The following is a 6,649-nucleotide window of genomic DNA, read 5'->3' as shown; positions in this document are numbered from 1 at the left end:
CATGAGCTGGCTGATATCAGTGTGAGGAGCTGCCCCAGCCTCAGTGCAGCTCCGTGAGGAATGGATTCCTGAATAGGAGCTGAAGCCTGCAAGGCACTGCACCATTGCACCTGCCCGTTTTCATTTCTGCACATAAATGTACAGAGAGCACTGCAACCCAACCAGAATTTGAAGGATTCTGTGCTGAAAGGTGCAGATGAGGGGAGGCCAATGAACACAGAGCCCTGTGCCCTGTGCAGCCTGGAGTCCCTGCCTGGCTCCCCCTGCAAGGGCTGGGATCACAGCTCAACAAGGGGGGATTAAACTCAGCTTCATTATTTTCAGAGGCTTCTCCAGCTCTTGCCTGGCTAGCAAAGATGCTTGGGAATTTGGCCAGTAACTGTGTTAATTGGCTAGTATGTTAGGTATTTATTTAAATGTCAATTTGAACAGAAATCAATTAAAGAAAAAACAAAACAACTCTTAGTATGAAACTGAATAATGAAGCAGCAGTAGAATCAGACATTTTTAGCAGCAAGAAATGCTTTTTTATTACTTAAAACAAGCTTAAATTAACAGCTGCAGATAATGATTCCCTGGAGCTAGATAAGGGGTTAAGGATCATTGCTCTCAGTGATGACAGGCTACTCACTAAATTTGGTGAGTTATGTTTCGAGCTGAGGTTTTATAGCTCAGATATATTGTCTCCAAGTGAGTGAGACTTGGTTGACTGGCAAGCCAAATGACTCACAAGTTGACCTGAAGAATAGCTTTCCCCCCTCAGCCTCCATTGGGTAAATGATGTTTGGAAACCACCAGCTATGTGACAAATTATAAGAACCATATTATTTGAAGACGTGGAAAAGATGGGTGTAATCTGGAGACAAAGGATCTGGTGTCCCAGGATTTTTGGCAGAGGAGCTGAGTGCTGATGTCATTTCAGAGGTGACTTTGGGAAGGGAGGAGAGTGACACCAGTTTTGGAAAGCCAGGCCTGGAGCATGCACCAAAACCCGTGGTGACAAGGACAGACCGAGGGTGTCCCTGCTCCTTGCTGCTCCCTCTCACCCTGCCCTGCCCTGCCCTGGCTCTGGGGGTCTGGAGTGGGGTGTGGAGCTGCTCTGCCTGAACATCGACCCAGAAAAAAAAAGAGCCAGTTTTTCTTCTCAGCTGATCCACTTTCCCAGCCTGTCCACACACCAGGATGGGTCAGCACAGTGCAGGAGCAGAGGACAGGGATGGAGAGAAGAGCCTGGATGCAGTGGCTGAATTTGCATCAACCAAAGCCTCAGCTCAGCTCTCTCGTTGCCTGAATCTGCATCAGAGAAAAGTGATGCTACCCACTGCTTTGCAGAGGGCTCAGTGTCAATGGATCAGACGTGCACTCAGATCAGAAGTGGGATTTCAGCGGAGTTCTGCCTCAATGGCAGCTTTGTGAGACAAGATGAGAGCCAGTTTGTGATGAAAAGCTGAAAATATCAAACAGCTGTGGCAGAATGAGGATGACCAGGTACAGCAAATCTTCATGGAGGCATTTGTGCCAGCACAGGGTGCCTGTGGCCAGCCCAAAGCAGGTGCCAGAGTCCAGCTGCAGGGCACCGGAAAATCCTAGAATCATTTAGAATCAGACACATTTTCATCCAAATGTCACAGAGGGAAAGTTTCTTTCCTGTTTCTGGTTTATTTAATGGTGTCCCAGCTTAAAATAAACCTACTAAAGGCTCAACTTCACCTTGGATTGCAGCTCCCGTGTCATCATTTGCATTGGTGAGAGTGGTGTCATTCATTACATTCCACGCCACAGCAGCAGGGGAATGTGGCCTCTTTTCTCACTAAAACTCTGATGCTTCCAGCTCCAGCTGTAATTGGACACTCTTGCAGGGTTTTGTGAGTTTTTTGCAGCTACTAAGAAGAACAAAAGGCAATTCTTAACTCAAGTGGAGCTAGCAGTGAGAACAGAGCGGTTTGCATTGAAGCTCCCCTCCACAGAGGTATTTACAGCTGCCTGGGATGCTGCACAGTGGGGTTGGGGCACCCTGAGCAGATCTGGTGTGCACAGCCAGAAATGAGCTGGGGCCAGTGGAGGGACTGCTGGGGACTCCCCTGGCCATGGGCTGCACGTTATTTGTTACTTGGCCTGGAGATATTTGTGAGAGGAGCCTTATCCCTGCTGGTATTTACTGGAGTCTGCCCCACTGTAAACATCCCCTGTCGATGCTGTTCATATAAACCAACCCGGGTAAATCCAGTGCAGATACACCAGAGAAACACAGACTAAAGCCTGTCAGGTTTATTTTTATTTATGCCGGTTCCTGCACACATAAAGCAGCTCTGCAAGACTTGGAAGGAGCCAGGGAGATTCATGTTGTATCCCCCACACCCTCAGGAGCTGCATGCAAAGCTACACACTGGGTCTTGACAGCAAGGATTGAGCCCACAGCCTCAGGTTAAAGCTAAATTATTTGAGCAGGAGAAACAATTTCCAGACTGTGAAAAACAGCTTAAAGCCACTCATATCTGAAATACAGAAAGCTTGAGCCAGCGCTCACAGAAGCCAGTGGGTGTGAGTTAGTGAAGGAGAGGGTTTGGCTGCCAGGACAGGACAGTCCCTGCTCTGAGCCCTGCAGGCATCCAGGAAAAGGGGCTGCTCCAACACAAGTGTCTGAGACCCATCTGTGGCTGCATGTCTAAAGCAGAGCTCTCACTCCAATACATTTCAAACCATCCTCATCCTCCTTCCCTCCCTGCTTCAGCCCAGGACAGGAGCTGGCTGTTCCCATATCCCCAGCCCTGTTTCCACGTGCACAAGTAATTCCATTTCAGTGAGAGGCTGCTGGAGTTGCACCCTGGCCATCAGTCTGGTAGAGGTGATTTATTGGTGAGATACAGAACTATTTCTGTCCTATCAACCTGGAGCAAAGGGCTCAGGAGCTGCATTTTCTCAGCCAGGTCCGAGTGGATTTGTAGCTGAGGGAGCCGTGGCCTGTCCTGGCAGTCTGGGCACTCTGCTGTCCCCACGGGATCCATCTGCAGCTCGTGCTGATTTTCCCAGACCTGGGACTGCAAACATTTCACATGTTGGGGGAGGATAAAGACTGTCCTTCTCAGCAAAGATAGCCCTGCATTATGTACTGTGCCTCTATCTCACAATCTCCCCCTCTAATTTCTGCTCTCTTCTCCCCAGAGTCCCCAGTGGTCCTGGGCTCTGGGCAGCCCCTGGTGGTCCCAGAGCCCTGAGTGCAGGGTGGGTGCTGGCTGAGCAGGCTCAGCCCCAGGGTGAGTGCAGGGAGCACAAGCACCGTGTCTCTGCTCCCTGGCCATCAGTCTGGCAGTGGTGATTTATTGGTGAGATACACAACTATTTCTGTCTTATCAACCTGGAGCAAAGGGCTCAGGAGCTGCATTTTCTCAGCCAGGTCCAAGTGGATTTGTAGCTGAGGGAGCCGTGGCCTGTCCTGGCAGTCTGGGCACTCTGCTGTCCCCATGGGATCCATCTGCAGCTCGTGCTGATTTTCCCAGAACTGGGACTGCAAACATTTCACATGGAAGGATAAAGACTGTCCTTCTCAGCCCTGCATTATGTACTGTGCCTCTATCTCACAATCTCCCCCTCTAATTTCTGCTCTCTTCTCCCCAGAGACCCCAGTGGTCCTGGGCTCTGGGCAGCCCCTGGTGGTCCCAGAGCCCTGAGTGCAGGGTGGTGTTGGCTGAGCAGGCTCAGCCCCAGGGTGAGTGCAGGGAGCACAAGCACGGTGTCTCTGCTCCCCGGCCATCAGTCTGGTACTGATGATTTATTGGTGAGATACAGAACTATTTCTGTCCTATCAACCTGGAGCAAAGGGCTCAGGAGCTGCATTTTCTCAGCCAGGTCCGAGTGGATTTGTAGCTGAGGGAGCCGTGGCCTGTCCTGGCAGTCTGGGCACTCTGCTGTCCCCACGGGATCCATCTGCAGCTCGTGCTGATTTATCCAGACCTGGGACTGCAAACATTTCATATGGAAGGATAAAGACTGTCCTTCTCAGCAAAGATAGCCCTGCATTATGTACTGTGCCTCTATCTCACAATCTCCCCATGTAATTTCTGCTCTCTTCTCCCCAGATTCCCCAGTGGTCCTGGGCTCTGGGCAGCCCCTGGTGGTCCCAGAGCCCTGAGTGCAGGGTGGGTGCTGGCTGAGCAGGCTCAGCCCCAGGGTGAGTGCAGGGAGCACAAGCAGGATGTCTCTGCTCCCTGGCTGGCACCCACGGTGCCTCTCCCTCTAATCCCATGGCTAATGCTCCCTTAATTTGCTCATGGGTAAAGTCCTTGACATCACTGAATTATGGTTTAATTGTGTGAGCTTCCCTGATAATGCCATTGACTGACATGAGGCTTAGTATAAAGTGTTGATTTCTTGGTTGCCTGTAATTGTGGCAGGGAGGCTCTGTGGCCACAGGACAGTGGCTTTGGGCAGGAGGATCACAGGGGTGACGCTCCACACTTCAAATCCTGGGACAGGCAATGCTCCTGCCAGTGATGAATGTGGGGAAATTGAGGCACAGAACAGCTAAAGCTGATTCTTTGTGAGCAGAGTGGAGGAGAAAAGGAAAGCATAGAACATTCTCCTCAAAAAACCACTGGGACTTTTAAATTGTTTTTCCAAAGAAATAATTTCTTTATTTTCTTTGCAAAAAGTTCCATGAAAGGACAAGTATTTAATTTCAGGAACATTTGATTTTAGGATCTTTCTGAAAGCCCCAAACAAAAGTTGAGTGGTCTGGACACAACTTTTTGATACTTTGAAATGATGACTAATGTTAAATATTATAGCCACTGATTATTTGGGAAGAGTGATGAAGTTCCTGGATCTGGAGATGAAGTTCCAGGATCCCCAGCCCTGGAGGTGCTCAAGGCCAGGCTGGACCTGGTCTGCTGGAGCTGTCCCTGCCCATGGCAAGGGTTGGAACAGGAAGATATTTCAATTCCCTTCCAGCCCAGGCTGTTCAGGGTTCCGTGAAGTGTCCTGATCCCACGCTGTGCCAGGATTAGAAATCCTGAGCCTGAGGGGAGGCATCACTCTGGGGACACGTGGGGACAATGTTCTGGGGTAAGATCTGCACCCAAGACCCTCGTCCTGAGCCTTTCCTGCCCCTCCCTGGGTCAGGCCCTGTCTGTGTCTGCACTGCTGCTCTCCTGTCTGACACCTCTGGCCCAGATGTGTTTCTCCACCAGAAATTCACTGACAGCCAAGTGGTTTCCACTTTCCAGGTCCCCTGTGCTTGAGTGAGGACTCTGGAGGTTAAAGTCTGTCAGGTCTGAATCAAGGTCAGGGGACCTGCTTTTGATTCTAAAGATTTTAATTAACTTTGCACCACACAGAACCTGGGCATGCTTGAAAAGAAATATAGATAAATTTTACATTTAAATATTTGAATAGTGTCTATATATTATGGCGGAGGTAAAAAGCCCTGCTCAGGCAGGCTGCAGGAAGAGAAGAGATTTGCATAGCAGAATAATTGGTTTTGCAAATAAATCTGGTTCTTGAAATTTGTAGATTAGCAATAATATGTCTCCAGATGAGAAGGAAAGGTCATGGATGAATAAAGCAACAATTAAACTTTCAGGAGATTATAAAACTAAACACAAACCTGGCTAAATGCGTATGAGAGAATGTCAATAGAGGACAGGAGTGGCCTGTCAGGACTCGTGAGCCTCCAGGATATTAATGTTACTGGGAGATCTTCTCTTCCCATGCAGCTGCTCTTCTTGAAGTAACAGCCTTCGCAGATTCCTCCCTAATCTGGACAATCCATTAAATAACCCAGTTAATTTAAGCCATTTAAATCCAATAAGGCTGGTGTGTAATGCTATAAAACTCTAAACAAAATCCTTGGAGAATTACCACGTTCCCTGTTGCCCTGCAGGCTCCATCCCTGCCTGGTGCTGGCGAGAAGGGGCTCGGGAGGCACGAGGAGGTCTCAGCTCAGGAGAGGGAACACTCGAGTTGTGGAGAGGTGGGGATGGTTCTGAGTCTGAAAGAAAAGAGAGCAAAACTAAACAGCAGTACTTTCCAAATGGACTGTGAAATAAATCTTTTATGATGAGGGGAATGAAAGGTGGCGGAAATTCTCATTTTAAAGTATTGAAAAGTAGTGCCCAGACCACCCTCTCAACTTTTGTTTGAGGCTTTCAGAAAGATCCTAAGATCAAATGTTCCTGAAATTAAAAACTTGTCCTTTCATAACACTTTTTTTGCAAAATAAACTATTTCTTTGGAAAAAAACAATTTCAAAGTCCCAGGGGTTTTTTTTAGGAGAATGTTCCATGTTTTCCTCTTCTCCTGCCTGTGGGAGGCACAGGGCTGACCACGCTCGGACACGTTCCAGCCCTCCCAGCTCCCTCCACAGCTGGATGGGGAAGGCAGCAGATGTGTGGGGTGTGAGGGGAGCCCATGGCCCCCTGCCCCTGCCCTGCAGCTCACAAAGCCCTGGTGTTGGGGCAGGAGGAGCTGCTTCCTTTCCAGCCTGTTCTCCAGCCTGGGCTCCAGCAGGACGTGGCCCCTGGGTGCTGCCTGTCCTCACCCACCCAGCCCCTCTGTGTCCAGGGCTAAGGAAGGAAAGGGGGAAGGAAAAATTTCAATGGTTTTTAATTCCCTCTCTCCCAGATCTCAGGAGGTGCAAGGAGTGGAAAAATAA

The sequence above is a fragment of the Catharus ustulatus genome, chromosome 29 (genome assembly GCF_009819885.2).
Source record: "Catharus ustulatus isolate bCatUst1 chromosome 29, bCatUst1.pri.v2, whole genome shotgun sequence".
NCBI classification, from domain to species: Eukaryota; Metazoa; Chordata; class Aves; order Passeriformes; family Turdidae; genus Catharus; species Catharus ustulatus.
The sequence above is the reverse complement of the archived record's forward strand: the minus strand, read 5'-3'. Positions refer to the sequence as shown.